Source organism: Pelmatolapia mariae, linkage group LG2 (genome assembly GCF_036321145.2).
Source record: "Pelmatolapia mariae isolate MD_Pm_ZW linkage group LG2, Pm_UMD_F_2, whole genome shotgun sequence".
In the NCBI taxonomy this organism is placed as follows: Eukaryota; Metazoa; Chordata; class Actinopteri; order Cichliformes; family Cichlidae; genus Pelmatolapia; species Pelmatolapia mariae.
This window is the reverse complement of record NC_086228.1, coordinates 14,605,421-14,630,645: the sequence shown is the minus strand read 5'-3', so window position 1 is coordinate 14,630,645 and position 25,225 is coordinate 14,605,421.

The following is a 25,225-nucleotide window of genomic DNA, read 5'->3' as shown; positions in this document are numbered from 1 at the left end:
TAGTTGAGGAGGTGTTTTGTAAATGTCTTACAGGGAAGTAACCCATGGAAGAACCAGGAGAAATTCCATCACCCAGTTTGCTTGGAAATCCCTGAGTAAGGTACATGATAGATTGACTGGTTCTTAAATACACATTTCTATTAACCCTTAGATGCACACGTGGGGTCAAAAATGACCCCATGGGTTGTTTTTCTTCAAAATCTTTAAAATTAAAAGTTGTAATATATTCATATTCCAGGTATTCCTCATAAAATATGTTTGTAACATGAGGCCATTTACATTTTTATTTATTTTTTCATTAATTAAAAAAAATGCAGTTTTTGTATCACTACCCCACTCTTCCACAAGTGGGGTCAAAAATGACCCCAAGCATTTCCTATGGAATCTTCTATGAAACTTTCATTCTTAGCAACTCTGACTGACCCACTTACACTTCTGATGGATCAGGAATAAATTTTTACACAGTAACATACATGATTTATAGTCAGGGCTGCACATAAGTGGTCCGCAGGTGCGCATTCGCTGTCAAAATAAAAGTATGACTGGAAATTCAGAGAATACACGCTTCTTTTGCGGTGGAGGAACACCAAAGTAATTGCTTACAGAGCTTGGTTCTACGACATCTATAAGAGTTCTGAACAAATGTCTGTCCTCCTCCAGAACATCTTTTGTACGCAAACGCGCGTTCCAACTTCTTATCTGGTACGCGTCTTTTATTTTGACAGCAAATGCGCACCTGCGGACCATTTATGTGCAGCCCTGTTTATAGTTTCCTGTGCATTTCAAACATTGTCCTTTCTGATGTTTTTTTTTTAAATATCTAAAGTAACATGGCTGCTATGAGGCCAGCTAGGATCCCTGTGGACCTTGCCCTACAAAGAATCCAGGACGGATGGGATGACGAGCCCTTTGGAGGCATAGACTCAGAATCTGACATCTCAGACATAGAGGACCCAGACTATTGTCCCCCCTCACTGAACAAGGCCAGTCAGATACAGAGGAGTTCTCTGATGAGTCCTCTGAAGAGGAAATGGATATTGAGTCTAACAGAATGAGCCCCTCTTACTGCTCTAACCACAATATTCTGAATTAGTCGGCCAGGGCTTGCACCTGGATTTAGTACTGCCTCCCCAATAGATGCATGGAAGATGTTCATGTCTGATAATATAATAGAAGAGGTGCTGACATGCACAAAGATGGAGGCACGAAGAGTAGCCACAGACAGGGGAAAAGAGTGGAAAAATGTAATCAAACATAAGCTCCTGGCCTTCATTTGATTGACCATTCTTGCAGGAAGTGAGAAGAACTGGGATGTACCAGTCGGTGTTTTTTGGGAGTCCTCTGCATAACCCATTGTACCAGGCCACTATGTTAATTCAAAGATTTGAAGATATTCGCCCTTTCTTGCACTTTGATGACAAGACGACCAGAGCCTACCGACTGAAAACAAACCACATGGCAGCTTTCCGCTACATATGGGGCCTGTTCCTGGTCAACTGCAGGCAAAAATTCATCCTCAGTGATTGTGTTACAGTGGATGAACAACTTGTGCCTTTCAGAGGGAAGACCCAGCTTCTGCAGTATATGCCGAGCAAGCAGTAGCGGTTTTAGATACGGGCCACACGGGCGGTTGCCCGGGGCGGCATCGTGGTGGGGGGCGGCATCACGGGCATCGGCAAAAAAAAATAAAAAATTGCTTGTACTGATGCTGCCCCGACATCATGCCAGCGCATATTGGGAATGGCATAGGCACCGATCGGTTTTCTATCGCCCATTTGCTGGGAGTAAGGGCGCCCTCCGTTTGCGAGGTGCGCCTGCTGCTTGCGGCACAGGGAGGAGAGGGCGGGGTGGGTGGAGCAGCATATAATAACCAACTTGCAAAATAAAACAAAATAAAAACAAACCAACAAACACGAAAACAGCAGACATCATGATACAGACTTATAATTTGCACCGATGTTTTTTCAAAATTCTATATGCGAAAAGTGAGCGCGAGAGCCCTCGGTGCGCCTGCTCGCTGCTGAAGTCAAAGTAAACTTTATTGTCATCTCCGCTACATACAGTCCAGTATATAGAGAGACGAGACGACGAGGCTTCTGTTACAGCAGTGCAAGTAAACAAACAATAAATATAAGAAGAGTAAGAAAATAAATATACACTTTAGGACCAGGGGTAAAGGGATCAATAACAATTTAAAATGTATATTTTATATTTTGTTGATTTAAAGTCTCACACACAACCCGTTTTTAAAGTTTAAAAAAAAGAGAAAAGAAGAGGAGGAGTGTAGCGACTTCCACAGTCGCTAGATGCTGGGGATGGAGCCTATTTGCCTGACGCGCTGTCAACTGTACGCAATAATGCGAGAGGTGGAATTGCTTGCTTGTTTATTAAAGTGCTTGAAAAGTTTACAGAGCAATGTGATCGGCTCGCGATTCAAACTCTTAAAACATCACAGCTCTAATGCAACAAGGGGAAACTCGTTGTGCTGCGGTCAACAAAAACTACGGCTACCCAGCCCTCCTCTCTGTCAAAATCAAACCAGTGAAAAACAGACTGACAACGCCCTCTTAATGTCACCGCTACCACCCACGTGACTCCCGTTACACATCACCATAGCAACCAAACAAATGAAAACCCAGTGATCATTAAAATTCAATACATTTAATTATGGCTCCTACAAGGAGAAACGAGCAAAAGATACAGGTAAGCAGATGTGTCATTGGATAATGGCAGGTCATGTATCCTAAAACATTAAGAATCAGAATACTTTCTTAATCCCTAAGGAAATTATGTGGGTTACAGTTCCTCCAAGAAGAAATGGTAAAAATAGTAACAGTAAGAGACTAAACTCCAAACAATATATACAATAATATACGCCAGAGGGCGTGTTCGCCCGGGGCGCCAAACAGGCTAGGACCGCCACTGCGAGCAAGCATACAAAAGTGATACAAGTGATACAAAAACTGCAATTTCTTAAAATTAATGTAAAAAAATAAATAAAAATGCAAAGGGCCTCATGTCACAAACATTTTTTATGAGGAATACCTCAAATATGAAAATATTACAACTCTTCTTTTTAAAGATTTTGAAGAATAACAACCGAGTTTATAGCAAAATGCATTTTTTCTATTTGGGGTGATTTTTGACCCCACTCGCGGAAGGGTGTAGGTGTTGGTAGGTTGTGCATCCAAGGGTTAAAAAGTCTCATTACAAATCCCTTCATGATGCCAGAGATCAGAGGACAATGGTCAGACTGCATCAAGCTGATAGGAAAGCAACAGTGACTCAAACAACCATTTATCACAATCAAAGGTATGCAGCAGAGAATCTCAGAACAAATAACAGATCAAACCTGTCAGCTAGGAACAGGAAACTGAGGCTACAAGTTGACTGACCAACACTGGACAATAGAAGATCGAAAAATGTTTCTTGGTCAGATGTTTCTCAGTGTCTGCTGAAGAATTCATCCTTCGGCAATTGTGTGATGCTGTCCTGTCAATATGGACCAAAATCTCTGAGGAATGTTTCCAGCACCTTGTTGAATTTAAAGAATTAAGGCACTTCTTAAGAAAGAAGGGGGATCTCACAAGGTACTAGAAATCTGTACCTAATAAAGTGAGTGAGTGTACATTTCCCATGAAAAATGTTCTCTTTCTCTTGCTGTCATGTCTAGTTTAAATAGACTTACTGTGCCGCAGGCCTTTTTTAAAGACAGGTGACAGCAAACAATAAATCTCTTGGAAGCATCGCTGCAGACTTCAGTTTTACTGAAAGCTCACAGAGAAGAAATCGATTCCATCAATCCATCCATCTTCTGCCGCTTATCCAGCAGTCTAAGCAGAGAAGCACACCTCCCCGGCCATTTCCTCCAGGTCACATGGGGGGACGTGTCCCGGGTTTATTTCAGGACCTCCTCTATCCTAAGAACATCTCGCCCAGGAGAGATTCTAGTCAGATGCTGAAACCACCTCAAATGGTTCCTTTCAGTGTGGAAGAGTAGGGGCTCTACTCTTGTCCCTCCCCAGTGATTTAACTCCTCATCCTATCATTAAGGGAAAGCCCAGCCACTCTTCAGATTAAGATCATTCCCACGGCTTGTATCTTTGATCTCATTCTTTCGGTCCTTGCCAAGGGCTCATGACTGCAGATGAGACAAGGAATGTGGATTGACTGATAAATTGACAGCTTCACTTTCATTCTCAGCTCTCTCTTCACCACAACGGGCCATTACATTACACTCAAGACATGGCCCCAATCCATCTGTCAATCTCCCACTCCCCCCACTCATGATCAAAACCCAATGATGAATAAACTTATTAAACTTGAGTGTGCACTCCACCCTTTCCCAGTTGAGAACCATGGCCTTAGACCTGAAGATGCTTATTCTCATTCCTACTCATTCAAACTCGGCTATAGCAGGTATTTCTAAACCTCACATGCAACCTCAACTCCTTCCCCACTAGAAAGGTGACAATCCACATTCCAAGAACTAGTTTCAGCAGACAAGGATTGAACCACAAGGGCTTCTGCCCCTGAATGCCACCCAACAGACATGGCAGCCGAGCCCTATGACACTTACTGCTGATGATGGTGCTTTGTTGGCTCCTTGTATTTCATCCAAAAGACCCGACAGGCCAAGGCCCAGCCATCAGAAATGCTCCCTCAAGTTTCCTCCCTAGGCCTGGCTTCGAGGTGAGGCAGTAACCTTGTCCCATGCTGGGTACACTGGTCATTTCGCTGTTTCTTCATAGAGGTTTTAGGAAAGGTTTTTCATCTAGACCCTCACCCAGGATCATTTTCATGGGAGATCCTACCAGGGGCAAAAGTCACTGCCAATATAGCACCACGTATCACTGGGACACATAAACCCCTCCACCATGTTGAGGTGGCAACTAACTGAGGGGACGACATAGAAGCAACAATAATAATTTTTAGCAGTGCATTCTATATTATTTGAGTATGTAGAGTCACTGAGTTATTTAGAATTTGAATATGATGCCTTTTAAACATCATATTATTTGTTCAAATGTACACATTTCCTTCTATTAATTCTTCTATTATAAGCAATGAGTTAGTACTCTTGCAAATAAATAGTGATAAACTGCCTTTTTTCTCATGCTTTCCTGCTTAGATAAATATCACTTGTTATTCAGTTTAAAAATAAACTATTTCTCAACCTAATATTTTTCTCCCCAAAGGAAGAACGTCCTGGTTAATCAAACGTTATTACCCTTTATTGGAAATACTATTAACAGATGAGTGGTTTCTGAGCAGAGTAATTTAGCATCTTCTTCCCACGTTGTCTAAAATTGGGACGGGTGAAATGATGTTATCATTGCCTTGTTAATTCACCTAATAATTTCTCATTTATTTAGATGATGAGAGCTATAACTCAGCTCACCCTGATAATTGTCTACCTGTGGATTTAACACTTTCCATGAGCTCTTTAAAAGCTTATGTATCTTCAACATATCTAGGATAATATGCAAATCTATACATAACAAATTTGATTTTGTGCTTTTGCCTTTAGCTCTTTTCTTATTGAACTAGTTTGCAGAGAATTTATCTTTTTCCAGCGTTACCAAACAAAACACTTTGCATGTACATAAGGCTTGGATTTGCTCCAATGCATATTCAGTGAATCGTACCAGTCTGGTGTTTGCACTGTAAGATCACATTCACAGAAATTAAAGATGACGGATGCGTTGCACATAAGTCCATGAATGTGTAACAACGGTAGAAGAAAGGTTAAATTTGCATCACATTGGCTAAATTAGACAGAATAAGCACACCCAGTCTCCCACAACCTGTGCTTATGTACCTAGGGTGCATTAGTGATTCACACTAACTGCTAGCACACAGTGTGATCTGGTTCATATTAATAAGTATGATCCTGGTGGATTGTTGACTTTACCTCTTGTTTTCTTGTTTTATGATGTGTTAGCAGGCCTTTATTTGTACAGGATCTTAGAGATGTTTTGAAAGGAAACATGGCAATCCACTGAAAGTAAAGCTAGCTTATGTGTGCTTCTGCTCAAAAATGGATCTGAATGTAAGGCCTGTGGTGTCTATTAGTGTCACGTGAGATTAAAAATAAATAACATCTCAGCCTCTTCATCAAATAGTCACAACTTTCAAATTATCAGTTCATGTTTTTGTGCATGAATTTTAAATACAAACACAAGACCAAGTTCTGGTCATACACAGATTTTCACACATCCTTTTTAATATTTTAAACACATTATTAATGACAGATGATCACTTGTTTAAGTTTAGGCCTTACAAACAACTTGGTTAGACTTCAGCACTTAAAAGATCTTGGTTAGGCTAACAAATAGATCATTCATGACATACAGTATGCACTTGTTGACACTGGTTCCAGTGGTTTTCAGCACGAAGGAGTTGGAATATAAACAAATACAGTAAGCATGGTAAGCATGTTGCTGCCAAATTGCAATTCAGTGGAAAAGAAATAACTGAAGCTGTCAATCATGGAGACGGTGTTCTTGTGATTATTTTGAAAGTAAATATCATAACAGGGCCATGACCTCCTTTGGTACATGCCCCTAAGCTGTCAAATGTCAGACTGGGTCATGGAAACAAAGGAGTCAAGAGTTACCTGCAGGCATCTGTATGTCCTCCGGTGTTTGCTGAGCACAAACTGTCAAGCAAATGCAGTTTTAGCTGCTGTCTGACTCACCTGCTTACTTAGGACTTGTACTATTTAAGAGAACGTAAGAGCCTATGTGTGCGGAACAATATCATTTGCTCATGTTTTATTGTACTCAACTTTTACAGAATGTTGAAGCAGAGGGGTTTTAATGTGGACGTAAGCAAGTTTCAAAAGAGTAACTCTTTTCTTTGCATTTAATTTATATACAATTTTATATACATTTTATTGTATACAAATTTATATACAATCACATCACCTCTCAAAGGACACCTTTTTAATTTCAAGCATTGTGCTCCCACAATGCCACACTGCCTCATAAAGATGTAATTTACATCTTGGTATTTCATTAAACAAACAACAAAACAAAAAAGGTGCAAAAAATCAAAGAACAAAAATAATAATAATAATTTGTTCAGTAAATTTACTACGAACAACAGTGAGATTTCCATTTTTTTAAGTGTAACTTACAGCTAACAAATAAAATACATGTTTTAACAACAACTAATATAAAACTGGTAATATTAACAGGAAGAGGTGCCCAGGATGAAAATAGCATCTTTACACTCCGGCTGTACATCTCCATTTAAGAGGCCTCGTAAAGATTCACAGACTTTGTGCTCCAAGCGAGGAGAAAATTGGGTGCCATTGCAACAAATGAATACCACCGTGTCTTGGAGGCAAATGAAAACCCTTCACTATGAGTGGATCTGAGCAGCCAGGAGTCATCGGTGGTTCTCCCTGGTGTCACCCAGCCTATTAGTCTCTATAAAGGATGATGAATTAGAGACAGAGGGGGAGGTAAGCCTTCGTGCCGATGCTGAAGACGGGGGTCATAAGAATGATAAAGCGAACAGCATGAGCACTTTAATGGGCGATGCCAACAGAGAGGGTGGGGGAAACCTGAAATCTTAAAATGGGAATTTCCATATTGTTCTCTTAGTTCTTCAGGCCAATACAAACACAGAGGAATTTCATATGAAACACATTTCTCAGGTAGGAGTCGTTGGTGAAATGGGTTTTATTTATTTCTCTCTGTTGAATGGCTACAGACAGGCAGAAGAACAAACACAATTTATTAAGTAAACAGAAAATGACAGGAGACATCAATCTTAAAACTCATCCCATAAGAGACGTGTACCTTTCTGTTTTTTTAAAGATAGCTGTAACAATTAAAAGTCAAGCATCTCGTACAGGTGTATGAGTTAAAGCTATGATTAAAAGTCATAACAAAGTTTAGTTAATGAAAAAATATTGTTTATGTTCTATTTTTGACATACACAGAGCACAAACCTTGGCCATCATAAATATGAACCTAGCTTTCCAAAGCTACTTAAATAACTAAAAGGTCAGTTACCACAAATTCTGCTTCTTCAAAATACTGGAGTCAAAGTTTGATCATGATAGTTTAAAGCATCAAACAGAATCTCACTTCGTCTTTGATGAACACACACAAATAGATTTAAAAAGAAAATCAGAATGGTGGAAAGGTCAGTTTACTAGTTTCGGTAAAACCTGGAACAATCCAACACTGTAGAAACTGGCATCATAATATGAATTTGGCTTTATCGAAGGTATTCAGCAGTATGATGTTTGCAAAAATTTTGGTTTGATTTGATTTAAAATTATATGCATAAACACACTCAAAAATGTGTGCGACCTTTAGCAAGTGTTTGAGGGAGAGATACAGTTTGTTTTCTTATGCTTCACCTCTCTAGCCACTTACAGGAAAATCAGCTGACTAGGTTTTGCATAATCTTGTGAGCAATCACACAGCAGTGAAAATAAAACCTTCCTGGTATTGACCTTATCAGTTGTCAGTAGATGAGCCAGCAATTTCTTCATCCCAGTTACGCAGGATTTGAATTTCTTATGGCTTCAAATGCTGGATTTGCAGGAAAGAAGTGACCGTACATGGAATTTTATATTGTGGTTTGTTGTTTTGTGTAATTTGCCTAGAACCTCTTAACGGCTTTATGCCTGTAAAATGAGCCAAATATTGTGCTCTGCTGCAGCTTCATATTCAAACAACAAGTGGCAAAACAGGCAGTGGCAGTTCCCGTGACGTGGTTAGAATAATGTATTCCTGTCAGTGAACTAACTGAGGTTAGTATCGACCAAGAGCATTCACAACCTAGCTACAAAACAGCACCTTTTTCCTTTTCAGAGAGTAATATAACGCAAAGTACCAGTCCCAGTCAATATATTGGAAACATTTTGAGACTGTGTGTAACTGCAGAAAGAAATTTCTTCAGCTAATACCAAGTTTTTATACTAAAAATACATTTTTTGCTCGTGGGAAAAAGATGCTTTAGATTAGAATCGATAATGTCTTTACTTTGTGTGACAGTGGAAACAAATGACTATCATCTAATAATCTGAATGAAGAAACACTTAGTCTGAGCACTTAATGGATCTTTCTCTTCCAAAACCTTTCATCTGACGCTGATAAATGAGGCTCAGTCATACCTGGAATAACAGTGTGTGTATTACATCAGTGGTTAGGACCAGACTAAATGAGGTCATGCTATCGTTTTTATTCACTATGGAGCATTTTTCATTTATTTTCCATAGATACGCAAAACAATACGAGACGACAACAAGGTTTGTCCTCATGTTTGAGTATGTATAAAGCTAAACTCCACAGTCTCCAAATAAAGTTAGAATACTAGTTTGTTGACAGATTAAGAATGTTGTAAATATTCATAACTTTAGTCACTGCATTTATGCATTCAAAACTAAAACAAAGACTGCCAGCTCCTTTGATAAATGCTTGAAGAGAATTTCCCATTTATTATTTATTTGACAGCTGACATTTGTGTTGCTTTCAACAGCACATAAATCAATAACAATTAAATTTTTGGTTATTAAGGTTCATTTATCATTGTCAGTAATATGCAGTTCCATGACTGTGCATTTTTAGCATTTGGGGCAAATATTTGGAGTAGATGACAAACTTCAACAGTAAGTCAGACAAACAGATGAGCTGACACTGACACATGCTCTCTGTCAGTGTAATAACCTCTGCCTCGTGAACCTAAAGTATCCTCTTCCAATGAATCACTGACAGCTGAGAAGCTAAGTATTGTGTAATTGCAGGAGCTGCAGCAGCATGCTGTGGAATAATATACTAAGTGACTATTAATCACTTCTGTGACAATTAAGAAAATAAAGGTGATACGTGGGAAGACACTTGCATTTGATTGATGTTCTGTAGATAAAAGTTCTCTACATCCTAATTGCTGATGAGGCACTAAACTTTTTTAAAGACTTTGAGTGTGTGCATTGTTTTGTTTGTTCTGCGCAAAGTCACTAACTACTCCTATCCCTTCAGTTTAGTATAACCTAGGAACAGAGTATACTAAACAGCAAATTCACAGGTGAAGCTTCTTTTTATTGTTATCACCAACCATGAGGCGAAAACATAGACAGGTTATGCATTTTTAATACAAGAGGTTAAGATCTGCTCTTGTAAGCTCCTTCTCGATTAATTACTTCTCGTGGACGGTTTTCAGGGTTTTCTATTAGGTCATAGCACCTGGTACCAGTTACTTCTTTAGTACCTGCTCACCTGGGGTTCCAATCAACCCAAGCAGGTAGTAAAATGTGATGTCGTCAGACTGCATGCCACCGATTGGTTTGTCAGTAGTGTTACTCGATGAGTCATGAGAGCGCCGCGTTCACGAAAAACCCGGCAACGAGCGAAATGGCTAGAAAAAACAACGCTGTGTTCCCTGAGTCTGATGACAAGCCACAGACTGAGTATAGTGGGTTTTCACGGTGCGTCATCAAACCGGAAGTCGCCATATTGGAAATACTGGAGGTAAACAAAGCGCGCGCACTCAAACATATTCCAAACGTCGAATGAACGGAAATGGTGAATTATTGCCGTGTTTTTGGCTGTACCAATCGGTCAGATCGTGAAAAACATTTGCAGTTTGATAGACTGCCAAAAGTTATTACAAATCAGGGAGAACAATGCCGAAAGTTATCAGAGGAAAGGAGGTGGTTGTGGTTAGCGAAGCTAAACCAGGATCTACAAGGCAGAAATCTGGACAACATACGAATTTGTTCTGCTCATTTCTTTTCTATAGTCAGTGTTGGGAAGGTTACTTTTAAAATGTATTCCACTACATATTACAGAATACATGCCCCAAAATGTATTTTGTAACGTATTCCGTTACGTTACTCAATGAGAGAAACGTATTCTGAATACTTTGGATTACTTAATATATTATCATGCTGTTTACAACTACATGAATGTGATTTATTGCTATTAGTGAAGGTCCGCGGCTCCGAACCATAGTAAAGGGACCTCTGGCTAATACGTCGGGTTCCGTGTCGGGCTCGTAGCCGAAAACTAGCTTTACTTTGTTGTCTGGGTCAAGTTTGCTAGCGAGAGACAGAGAGAGGCGTTGAAAGGCTGCTCCAACGGAACTTATTGTTTCGGAGGAAAACACGAACACAGTGTACAGTCGAGTCTTAATAGCGTACTTACAACTGGGCTCCTCAGGCACTCTTCTTGGCTGCAGTGGTTATTATTATATTTACATGCTTCCAGCTCCCGTTTCTGCTCGATGACAACTCGTACTTTTCCACTCTCCTTTTTCTCCCTCCTCGCGCTCACAGACACATAATGGGTATGGCAGTCCATTCTCCCTGCAGCACGGACTACACTGCCCATGAGGCTATATTCTTTAGGGCTATGCCTGTAGCATTCTGCCTATTAGCTTAGCACAACAACAACAACAAAAAGGCGCTCTCTCACCCAGGAAACACACAGACGCAGAGAGAGCGCGCGTCACCCTGTAACCATGGCAACTGTAACGCTGCCGCCTGGAACAACAGAACAACAGCACAAACAAAACACAAACAATCCTGACCCGCGACAATATGAAACAGGAAAATACCACCGTGTAATCCATTTATTTCAACAAAGTAACTGTATTCTAAATACCACCTTTTTAAACGGTAACTGTAATGGAATACAGTTACTCATATTTTGTATTTTAAATACGTAACGGCGGTACATGTATTCCGTTACCCCCAACACTGTCTATAGTTAAGCATACTTAATAAAATATACTCGAAGTATGCTACTTTTTTGTAAGGGATGATATCATACAGTTAAGGTTTGGTTGATTAAAGATGTTATTGCATTACTTACTTTGGCATTCACAACACATCTGTCGCTGATGACTTGATACTGCATCTCCCTCACCCATCCATACACCATCTGGTTATAGGCCTCCAAAATTTTATAAGATTTAAGGTCTTCTGCTGTGTATGGGCTTGGCGAGAAAACCAGGTAGTTGACGATATCAGGATACGCAATAGACGGAAGACTCTCCGGGTCGTCATTGAGCCAAGATGAAGGAGCCAACTCGTTTGGATCTGCACCACCAATAAACCTTAACTTTTCCAAATATCGTGCCCTCTCCTGCGGACCAAGTCCTTCCCTGTATGCCTTTGCATCTATAACGCATTTTAAGGAGCTTTTCTGTGGTTTCGGACATTGATCCATGCAGTGTTTACCTGCGAGTACCTCCAATATGGCCGCACATGCAGGTTACCGCCCAGAACGTGGCGTAGGTGAAAACCGGGCCTGTCTCAATATGCGTACTTGTGCGTACTTGCGTTCTCGTGTACTCGTGATACGTCATCAGTCGGTGGTGACTTGTGTGGACTTGGTACAGCTAAATATCCCAGAATGCATTTCGTCCAAAATTTAAATGCGGCAATGGCGGACGAGCGGGGCTAAAAACTTTTAAATATTACTCTTTTGGGGTCACAAAATAAACTTTGAAGTTATTTTCAAGCGAGAATGTAGCAGTGTAAGCTTCAAATATCTGCTCGATTTATCAAGATATCATATATTTCCAAACGTGCTCTGAGGTTTTTGGAGACGTCTGTGTCCCGCCAGCTCCATAGCAGACAGCGAGGTCGAGGATCACTAGAGCCGGCAAGAGCAGCGGACTCCCAGCACATCATTTTCAACTCCCCCACGGTCTTTTCGCTACTCAGGTTAAACAAAACCCAAACCCCAGCAGCTGTCTATTGTATAGAGATTGACAGACCACGTGACTTTCGCGCATTGCATGCCGGGAACTCGTGGCAAAACAATCCAAGTATCGCATCAAATGCAAGCATTTGCTGTACCGCAAAACGTTCATTCTCCGGTTCCAATACCTTCTTGCTTTTTCTTTGCCCCCCAAAAAAGGTATGTACAAAAACGAAGGAGAACAATGCCGGTCCGTACAAAGACAGACTTGATGAAAAGTCAAAGAAAAGATGCGAGGAAAAAATCAAAGGAGTGAATGGGTTAGACCCTTACGAGCACACAGAGTGGACAAAAGACGTCAGCGTGCTGCCCAACTTTCACCATGCTCATATTTATAATGATACGGTTCTTGGAGTGAGTGCATACACTCATGAAGTTTTTAGTAACTTCAGGTCACTGCAACAAGCCCAGGTACAGTTTACCGACGGATGGGTACAGGACCTTGAAATGCACCGTGTAGAACGAAAGACCATCGTACGTATCGTAAGTTTACCAGTCTCACAAATCGTCTTCATAAATACACATTCGTTAACCGTTTATTAATAGGACCTGTTACACACCGGCCTGGGGGGGGCTGGAGTGCAACACAAGAAAAATAATAAAAAGAAGTAAATCACACAGCCACAGCTTTACAATGACTAGTCGTTTTATTAACTTGACAGGTAGCGAGCGTCAGGGTGGGCATGGCCAAAACAACAAACAAAACACACTGGAAATGAATCAGAACTAACTTACCTATAGTGAGTCAACCCCAAAAGAAGATACAAACCTCTAACCTGTCTCCCTACCCGAAACAGGAGAAAAAGGTTGTAAAAGAAACGGCTTCCCACCCCTACAGCTACCATGTCCAGATAAACGACTCTCTACACTGTTTTTACTGCAGCCTAGCTCCGTCACATGGCATGAAGGGCCCCAAACGCGCAGCTCACTGGAAACAGGAAGTAGGAGGAGCGGCTGCCGGCCCAGTCAGTTCCCAATTTGTAGCTGGCCTCATTCCCTCTTCCACCAATGGTCAGCCTCCACCTGGAAACTTACATAACACAGACATCACAGAGTACAAACAATGCCCCCACATGGTGTGGCGAGTAACAGCACCACACGGAAATAATGACCTGGGTCATAACACCCCCCTATCTAAAATCAAGCATCTCCATCCTTTAAGAGATGCTGAATCTAGGTCTCTACTCGGGATAGTGCATCGGCCACAATATTATCAGCCCCTCGGAGATGATGAATGTCAATGTTAAAGTCCTGCAGCAACAAGGACCATCGCATGAGGCGCTGGTTGTTATTTCGCATGCGAGAAAGGAAGACCAGGGGATTGTGGTCAGTATAAACAACAGTTGGTGCGGGGCTGGAACTGACATACACTTCAAAATGTTGGAGGGCCAGAAGTAACGCTAGAGTCTCCTTCTCAATTGTGCTATAATTCATCTGATGCTTATTGAACTTTTTCGAGAAGTAGCACACTGGGTGATCAATTCCCCGGTCATCCTCCTGCAAAAGTACAGCACCTGCACCATAAGCACTGGCATCCACCTCTAACTCACTAAAGGGTGGCACCAATTTAATGTGCTTAACCACATCAAAATCTTGATGGGGAGCTTGGGTGAGACCAGGTGTGGATGGCACAGGGGTAGGGCTACGTGGCGGAGGCTGGCGTTCTAGCTCTAGCGCTCTCACCCGAAGGTGCATCGCCTCCACCTCCAACTTGCGATTACTCAACTCCACCTCCTTAATGCGGAGCATCAGCTGGAGCTCCTCAGCTGACGTCCCCACCGTAGGAATAGGAGGAGCTACAGAAGAAGAGGTTACAGGAGGAGTAGTGGAAAGAGCAGGCAGGTAAAGGAGCTAGCGGCTCCACAGCAGCCTCGTCCGCCTCACTTGCAACTGCCACACCCGCCACCAGGCCCCGCTCACCCAAGGCCTCAGCGATAAGCCGCCGCAATTCGTCCTTCTTCACCACCACCGGAGCATGCACATCAAAATGGCTGACAATAAGCAGCAAATCCTCCTTCCTACACTTGTTCAACTGCCGCAAGGTAGGAGTCTCAGCAAACTTATCCAAATCAAACTCCATTGGCGGCCAACAACACAAACCAGCCACCAAACAATAGGCACACAAAGCAACAAACACCACACGCCTACACGAACCCCACAAAACACAAACGGGCAAGGACGAGCCCCCAATTATGTTACACACCGGCCTGGGGGGGGGGCTGGAGTGCAACACAAGAAAAATAATAAAAAGAAGTAAATCACACAGCCACAGCTTTACAATGACTAGTCGTTTTATTAACTTGACAGGTAGCGAGCGTCAGGGTGGGCATGGCCAAAACAACAAACAAAACACACTGGAAATGAATCAGAACTAACTTACCTATAGTGAGTCAACCCCAAAAGAAGATACAAACCTCTAACCTGTCTCCCTACCCGAAACAGGAGAAAAAGGTTGTAAAAGAAACGGCTTCCCACCCCTACAGCTACCATGTCCAGATAAACGACTCTCTACACTGTTTTTACTGCAGCCTAGCTCCGTCACATGGCATGAAGGGCCCCAAACGCGCAGCTCACTGGAAACAGGAAGTAGGAGGAGCGGCTGCCGGCCCAGTCAGTTCCCAATTTGTAGCTGGCCTCATTCCCTCTTCCACCAATGGTCAGCCTCCACCTGGAAACTTACATAACACAGACATCACAGAGTACAAACAATGCCCCCGCATGGTGTGGCGAGTAACAGCACCACACGGCAACGATGACCTGGGTCATAACAGACCTTTGAGCTCAACGGTAATTAATTAGTAGTGGAAATAATTTCTGGTACGCATTACAGAAATGTAGCAGTGACAATAATATTGTATGCTGTAATCATTCTGGGCAATTAGTGATACAAAAAAACTGTTTTATCCTGTGAATAAAAGTATATGTTTTTGTCAATGTACCATGATAATAACAGAAGCGAAACGCAATATTCTGTCAGGACAATTCACTATTTATGCACAATAAACAAAGGAGCATAGCGCGACAATTTCTGTTCAGCGCCAGACTTGCTTGTAACCTATATCACCAATAATGTTATGAAAAATGACGTATTAACTCCTACAAAACACTGACCTTTGTGGGAATGCTTGGAGCAGACTAACATGTGAGCTGGAGTGTTCTGGGACATTATATTTGGTCTTCGAATGGCTGCAATCCAGGCCATCCGTCGGCTCTTTTTTACTTCGGAAACATGGCTTGAACAATTTCTCTTCAACGACGTAATTCGATAACAACTGATCTCTTTACCCGTCGGCTTCCCGTGGCTGTCATGCGACCGTCTATTGCAGTTAATAATACAACAGCTTCTTGCCATTTTTTGTGTTTGTTTTTATCGCTGTGTAACTGATTTCAATTGAAAGCCTGCGTGCGCTAGTACCTCTTGCCACGAGTTCCCAGAATCCTTTGCGGTTTTACCCCTGAATGACGTCACATTTTCAATCTCTATTGAGTGTCCACTAAAATATAAATAAAAGCGTTCTAACATCTCACGTGCTTGTTTTTATTAAAACATACATGTACACTATTTTTATTTTATTTCACTACTGAGGTTAAACATGATATATAAGTCACTTAGATCACTTCTAAATGTTAATGTTTGGTTTATTTCAGTGTTTTATTTGTTCCTGAGTAAATCGGTTTGGCTGTAATTAAAGTTAAGCTTCATAACATATTACTCAAAGTTAAGTTAAGAGGGGACGGCAGTAAAAACTCCGGACCTGTGACATCATCAAGTACGCTGGTGTTCCAATTGTACAAATCGCGAGTCCGTGCTCGCGTTCTCGGCAAGTCCGTACTCCCGTGCGGTCTCGGCAAGTCCGGTCTCGCGATTACGGACTCGCGTACTTAGGGGTTAGAAAGGGCCTTGGTATATTCTTGCATCAACGTCCACTTTTTTTTGTAGCGTTCGTGTCGCATATTAATTGCGTCGCAGGCATCGCTATTAAAACAACCACGCATATTAGGCAGTATGGAATTGTAATGGAAATGGAGCTGAGTTGACCCGAGTAGCTACTAATGGAAAAGGAGCTTATGTAGACTGGCAAAATATTTTTGATTTAAAGAGCAAGTCAGCTATACTGTGTATTCCAGCTAATTTTTGTCTAGTATTTTAAAGCCATGTGTCCGTTTGATTATACAAAGCTCAAAAGGACAGTGCGTTAACATGCCATGGTTATCTCTTATGCACTTTTTTTAGTTACATTTATAATGTGTTAAATGTAAAAGTTAGTCCTGATGAACACTTACTATTTCTCTCTTTGAAAATTATGTTTTTAATTTTAACCCTGGAGAACCCATGGGGTCAAAGTTTCCCTAGAAAACCAATGGGGTCGGATCTGACCCCATGGGTTCTCCAGGGTTAAATTTGAAAGAGATAAACTGGTGAAGTTTACTTAGGCTCAGCTGATTCTTCATTTCTTGGGGGAGTGATTCTGGTGACAGTCAGCAGTGGCGCCCTTTTCAAAGGATTGCTCTGCTTTCTCTTTGAGACGCTGATAAGCAGGGGATATTGTTCAAGCTTTAGGTTTAACAGTTTCACACAATGTTATATCACTGCAGTTCTCAGAAAGTCACTGCATTAATGTTTTTTTTTTCTTTTTCTTTTTTTTTTCTTTTTCTTTTTTCTTCTTTCTATTTTCTTTCACTCCAACCTCGCTCACACACCCTCCCTGCCGCAACCTCCATGGTGGCCCGTAGTTTTATAGTGTGAGTGACAGAACGTACCATTCTACATTTCCACCAGAGACATGAATCAACACCTCACTGAGAAGTTACACAAACTATTGTATCCAGTTCCAACCACTCACTGGTTAGACACACATGAATATGACATTTCAGGGCCAAAAAAATAAGACTTATCTACTTGCGGTGGTTGATATGAGTAACTTTTTGTTCTGCCAAAACACACACACTGGCTAAGAGTTTGAGTTTTTCTTTCACCGTGCTGCACAGACCAGAAATGGCCTACTAAAGGTTCCAGTAAGTACCTGATAATCACCAACCACTAGTTACAATGATATTGTTAGGATTCAATTTATTAACAGAAAGGTAATAAAAATAGCAGTAGAGTTCTCTGAGTGCTTTGTGGGGTTTTCTGTTTTTTTGTTTCTTTGTTTGTTGTTTTTGTTTGTTTTGGGGGGGTTGTCATGTGACACTGCATTAATGTTACAGAAATGACTGACAGTTTTCAAGGTTTACGAATGTAACCTAGCTTGAGCCAATGATAAGTCGCAGCTAGATATTTTAGTGAGTGAGCAAACACACTCCTTAGTAACAAAGGTAGTGGCTTGTGTGGTAGTAAATAAAAGTATAGTCTACTGTGTGAAACGGAAGACAAATATCTGCATTTGAGATTTTTGAATCATAAACAATATACTCAGCAAAGTTTCCTTTGCTGAGTATATTGTTTATAATTTTTGCATAATTGGCAGTGACATTAAAAAAGGTGCAACAAAGACATTTTCAATCATATGTTCAGTATTCAATCATACTGAATGCTATTTATATAGAGCACAAATTCACAATAGTCATCTCAAGGCAATGGATATTGTGGGAAACAGATAATGACCTAAACCTCCACTTGGCAAACCTGACTTGCCAAAACTCTGAAACTGAGGAAACCTTTAGGCAGAACTAAAGTCACACAGAAGCCGGCCATCTACCCACACTGGTTTGGGTTAGGGGAAAGTGAAGATCTGAACTGCATAGAGAAACAACAAATAATGCAACAATGAACATAAAGCAGACAGAGATGCATGCAGAAAAGTACACAGGAATATTTATCCAGCAAACTAGATGTCCATCCATCCATTCGCTTCCGCTTATCCTTTTCAGGGTTGCGGGGGGCGCTGGAGCCTATCCCAGCTGTCATAGGGCGAGAGGCGGGGTACACCCTGGACAGGTCGCCAGTCTGTCGCAGGGCCAACACACAGGGACAGACAACCATTTGCACTCACATTCACTCGCACATTCACACCTAGTGGCAATTTGGATTATCCAATTAACCTATCCCCACAAACTAGATGTTTCTACAGAAATTCAGACTGTTCTTTTCTGCACTGTTGACTCCACTTTTTTAAACCTATGTTTACTTGACTTGTTTGCTGCAAAATCAGGAGTTGCAAGGATTTGCTTTTCTTCCATTTTGTTTGTGTGGAGTGATGGAGACTGTTTCAGATATGTTCATACATAGGTAATTATTCCAGAGCAGTGTGATTGGGCTAGTTTTTGACTGTACTACTCAGCATTCATACATGCAACCTTTTCTTCCCGTAAGGCTAATATCTTAATACCTAAAGACAGGCAAGAAAAGTCACTTATAATCTTATAAACAATTGTATTGAAGAATGCTGAGAGGATTTCGTATTTCTACAGTAAGTATATGGCCAGTGATACTGAGATAGGCCTTATCCCCAAAAACCACCTTCGCTGGTTAAATGAAACTTGAGAAGAAGGTGACTCACAGAAGCAATCTGAACTGCTTTTGTTGTGGAAGACAAACATGCCTGTCATCCACCAACTCTCTCTTCTTCCATCCTGTACATTCTCCATCACCGGGTGATTATGGCTTTGGGATGATTGATGGGGCAAAAACAAGCTCTTTCTATGTTTCTTCAGGCCTGGCATGTCACGGACACGCTCCCCGGCGGCCATCAATCTGGTACCACGGCCACTCAAACCTGAGTCCAATAACGCGACAGCACTTCAGACTAAAGAAGAAATAAGGAGCATGAGAGGAAGAGGGAGCAAGAGAGGGAATCCGAGGGAGGAAAGGAAAACAAGCTGTTCACGCTGACATGAAATGTACCTCAGAGGGTCGTCAAGAGGAAGCGCTGAGCGAATGCAGTCCCGGTATGAGCGCCTACAGACGGGAAGTGTGCACCAGGCGGGGAGAGTGTCTGCAAGAAGAGGATGAGCTAATGCACGGGGGAGGAAGGGAGAATCACCTCTTCCTCCTCTTGATTCGACTTGATTTATGTGACAACTTTAAAAACAACATTAGGCACAAATAAAATCACTCAGGATTATTTTGGTTGTAAATCAAAGACTTATTACTGTGATCGACATGATGTCAAGATGGGAAGGAAGCATTTTGCGGAACACATTTAGTTCTAGTAATGATGTAAGGCTTTACTGGGATGAAGTTTGTTTTAAATTTATTACCAGAACATGTGGGTGCATCACCAACACTTTTCATACCAATTCAAATGTTGCAGGACATTTTTCTTCGGTACCTCGTAGTCATTCACTGTGCTTGTGTGTTGTTTTCCAAGGGTTATATTTTCATATAAAACTGTCAATGAATGGATTCATGTTTTCAGATATGTACAAAAAGTACAGTGTCTATCCTTCCAGGGTTGATGGGCCTGGGAAATCAAATTGAAAATTGGCTTACAAAACACTGAACGTAATTTTGAGGCTATTGCCCCATGCCCTACAGAGATGATATTACATGAAAAATGGCACTGCAAGGAGTCTGAAAATTGTTTTGTATTCAATAATTGCTTGGTTAGTTTTGGATGAAGTATTTAGAACTTTTCTTAAGTGAACAATATCAATTTGAAGGTACTAATTGGGTACTAAGTTTTACAACTAAGTAAAACTGTAACAGTATTAACATGAAAACTGACTTAAAGTACAGAATTTTACAAAATGCAATTACCTAGTAAGTCCTCGCAATGGAGAACGATTACTTCTGGAGTCATGTGTATAATATTACTGAAATGCTAGTTTTAATTCATCATGGAGTACGTCACTTGCTGGAGCTTATTTTAATTTTATACAATCTATGGGACCTTTATTTACTATGTAGCATCATAATAGCAATCTGCAAAAATAAAATGTCTAAAATAAAGGTACAGAAAGTGTCATCCTATGTAACATCTTTACACAGACTGCTGTATCCTTGTTTTGACTCTGCAGTGCATTACATTTACACTGAAAGGGCAAATATGCGGTTTAATTGCTGATTTTCAGCTTTAATGCAGTGTAAGTGCACTGAATGCATAACATAGAAGTTAGACCTCAGACATATGATCCCGTCAAAGTGCAGTGCCGTTTTAAACCAGTGTGAACTCATGTATTTCCGTCAGCATACCTTCATATTGAGGAGATTTACAAAAGACAAACAATCTATTCAGCAAGAGTAGCTTCATTCACTGTTTCTTTGCATCATTACATTTATGTTATAAGCTCAGTTTGGCTTTTTACACAGAGCGTGTCTGCCATCTTTTTGCGTTTAGTGAAACTGTAAACAACAAAGGAGTTTGTTACACCTTCATTTTAGAGACAATTCAGACGAAGCATGGTACTTTTGTGAAGCTTCTTATTTTAGAAATTTGCAACTCCATCTGAGGAGATAAGCTGTGACAAAGAAAATGAACTTAAATGTAATGATTGAACTACAGAGATTTGTAATTAAAAGTAATTTCTTATGAAGGATATTTAACATTCTTGAGTTTTAGCTTCTTAGATAACAGTTTCTGCTGTTCTATATGGGTATCTTTTGACTATTTCCAGCAGCGTCTGACTTTCATTAACTTCTGTTATAGAGTACTATATCACGATTTGTCATTACATTCATAAAACTTGCTTGAGTTTCATAATCTTTTACAGTCAACATCAAGTCCCCTTTCATTCTGTCAATGATGCATTATCATTGAGTCATAATGCACTTTAAGAGTAGATGGATTTGATTTGAAACATCTGCACTGCATTATCTCAATTAAAGCAGACTTGATGTTAACCGTAATACAATGAACAAGACAAACAAGCTATAATAGCTCTACAGTAGATTTTCATACTAAATAAAAAGGAAAGGAAATTACGGTTTTAGATTAAAAAATAGCAATATAGTTTGCAAAATGGTGATTGAGTTGATACGATTTCTCGCTAATGGGTTCAAACATTCAGAACAACCTTGTCCTCATTCACATGGCACCAAATGCTACCATTCTCGCAGAGCAGCTGGCATCTTAAAGTGAGACACTATCTAATGTGTGGGGTTTGTGCCTTTTTGCGGTGTTTTCAGCAAACCTGAGATATTTGGTGTGGACCATTTAATACAACACTTTAGCACTCTACATCCAGATGAACAAAATCAACCTTTGGGGATTTAGCACACTACCTTTAAAGATCACTTTTCAACATTCACCGTTAATTCTGTGAATATGCATATTTTAAACCAATCTTAAGCTACTGAAAGGACATTTTTAAAAATAGTAATTTTCTGCATTTGTTTTAAAAAGTATCTCTTCTACATAAAAATGCAACAAATAATCTCTTTTGTAACACTTTGAGGTGGGACCAGTTGCTCCTTATTTGATGTATGGCTGTGGTCATTGTATTGTATGCTTTGTGAAAGGATACCTCTCACAAAGCACCATCACTTTGTGCTGGACATGACTCTAGAACACTGCTTGGGCATCCATTTTCCATTGCTTAAATTCCACCCAGGGACACAAATCCCTTTGGTGTTACATCCGGAAGGGCGTCCGGTCTAAAACTCTGCCAGATCAAACCCAAAGCCGAGTTACCTACTGTGGTGTGCCCTTGTGACAAAGGAGCAGATAAAAGTAGCTTTGTCACAAAATAAACAAAACTTTCTTATTTGAGAAAGAATAGAATAAAAGAATAAAAAAGAATAAAAAATTCTGGAATGATAATCCACTTTTAGGGATACTTAAACTGGTGACCTTTCACCCAGGGGCCAAGCTCTTGTTTGACTAGGCGAACTTACTAACACTAGATAGCAGGTTTACAATGGTGATGCAAAAAAAAAAAACCAAACAAACAGAGATTATATAAAACAGGTTTAATACTAGTGGTCAGTGTCTGTGTGTGAGTTTAAAAAAATGACAAAATGGAAGTCTCTGCAAAAATTGGTGATGTACCCCTTTAAATTTGACAGTTCTCTTTGATCTGATAGTCATTCTTGTAGAGTCAAGCCTAATTCTTAACTGTAGCTAGATCACAATTTACCTTGTTTATTAAAGTCATAAATGTGACTTTAGGAGTATTGGATTATTGACTCACCTGCAAGGATTTCTTTGTTGGGTTTTTTTTTTTTTTTTTTTTTTGCAACAACAGGGAGACTAGTGACAGTTTGACTGGCAGGGGTGTCATTAATGCCCTCATGGCAAGTATCATGGACATGCTTGTCACATCCTCTCAGCCTGAAGACACTGTATTTATTGAACTGTCATCTTTAGGTCAAAGTAATACCGTTCCAAATGGGATGACACTGACTGAGATCACCTCTGACAACAATTACAAACAAATCCAGCTTCACATCAGTTACATCGCTAATGTCTTCCATATCAGATTGACTGTCCCTTATCAATCAAACTGTCACTTGGAAAGAAGACATTAATATGATGGATGGTCAGTCAGTGAAGTAATAATTCCCAATTTTAAAAACAAATGGTAATTTCATTTTTGTCCATTGACTGGTGTTTTCACTCAGAATGTGATGTTTGTTTCGCATTTGAGTGAGTTAATCAAAAGCTGAGATAGATACTTAGCTGTAGCACTAAAAAAAATCCATACATTAAACATGTCAAATTAAACACTCTTAAGCACAAGATGCAAATTCTGAGAAGGCGCTGTACAGTTAAATTTAAAAATAAAATTATAAACATTTTTGGATCTGTGTTTTTCCCCCCTCCAAATATTAAAAACATAAGATTATCTCATAGAAAATTAACACAGTAGCGAGATTTAACACCTCTGCAGTCATTGCGGATTATTGAACCAGACGCCGGTGGCAACACCTAATACCCAAAGTGTTGGTAGAGTTGGATGGGTTTTAGTAATTGATGGTCGGATGTGTTTTCCCACCGATAATGTGTCTTTGCTGTCGTGGGGTTGCTGCTTTCCTTCCTCTTGCTCCATCAGAGCACTTGCTGTCAAAACAGCACATGTGTCTCCCCAATGAAGATGGATGACTCTCTGTCGGGTGGATACTCAGGGATTCAGAGGAGGATTGGGAAAGGAAGGGAGAGGAGGGCAAGATGGAGAAGGAATGCAAAAAACAGAGAAGCAGAGGAGGAGGAGGAAAAGATAAAGACAGACAGAGAGGGGGAATGGAAAGACAAATGGCAGAGGGGAAAAAAGAGCAAGGGAACAAGGTAGGGTGAGAGACAGGAGATAAAAAGTTGGAGGAGGTTGAGGCTCATTTTGAGGCGTTTCCTATGTGGACTGAGCCATCAATATGTTGTGTTTCCTGTGTGGGCGCTTTGGCCTTGGACCAAGCCAAAGAATAGGGACTTTTATTTTGATAGTCTCCAAGTACCAAAACATTAACTGTCAGCAGTTTTTCATTTAAAGGAAAGATACCTATTGTAAATCTTGTAAATCCTGCACATTTTATTTAAGTGATATCTAAATTTTCTCAGCTTCTCACGTGTGAAAAATGGCATTAGCATATATGATTTTACACCAGTGTTATACTTGACATGTAAGAGATCACAATGAACAAATGGCATTTTTTCATTAGTACTTTCATTGTGAATTAAACAACTGTGCTCTTAAGTGTGATTTCACAATGCAAATACAAGCTATACATATGTGCATGACAGTTTTCTGTGACATTACATGTGTCAAAAATGTAACCTGGGCTAAAAATGTATTGATAATGTAGTCTAGTTTTTGTATATGTGACTAAACCTAAATGAGGAATATATGTAAAAATCTAAGTTCACCTCTCAAAATACCCTTTTAAAAGCCCATTAGTAATGCTATATGTCAAACTAAGTGCAAAATAATGGGATAACTCCCACAGTCTTTATGAGAGTATGGCCTAAAAACTGCAAGACACACACACTCACTCATATACAGATGCTCACACCCTGACATAAAGCGGCTTCCCTTGCTGCACCATCCATTAGCGTTGACCTTTGACATGACCAGTTGTGATCATGTGATTGTGCAACACAGGGGTCACGCTGGCTTGTCAAAACACCAGTGCTGATGAGTGACAATGTGGTAACCAACATGGCTATCTGTTTGAAGTGATGTTTTTGACTCACTTCACTCTTCCATGGCTCTTAGTGTGCCTCAATCAGACTGAGAAGGAGTGAATGTGTGAGCCTGTTATGAAGTCCGAGGATGTGTTCTTCTTTGTTGTTATGATAAACATGGAAATGCATAATTCAGCTGAAGAACAGTGGTTCTGACACTTTCATATTGCATAATTTTATTTTTGATGTGATTTATGAGGCTCTCGGATAGCATTTTCATATAGTTATTACTTATTTTCCTTACTTTATTGGACTAAATGCACCGTATTTTCAAGGACCATACTTCATCATATTGTGTTGATATATGAGTTTTTGAGTTTTCAGGACATACTAAGGGTTTTGATCACATTTGATTAGAAAAAAAAAAGATTTCAAAGTCATGGAATGAATCCATCAAGGGATATTTAAAGTGGCCTCTCATCCAATGAGTTCAATGGA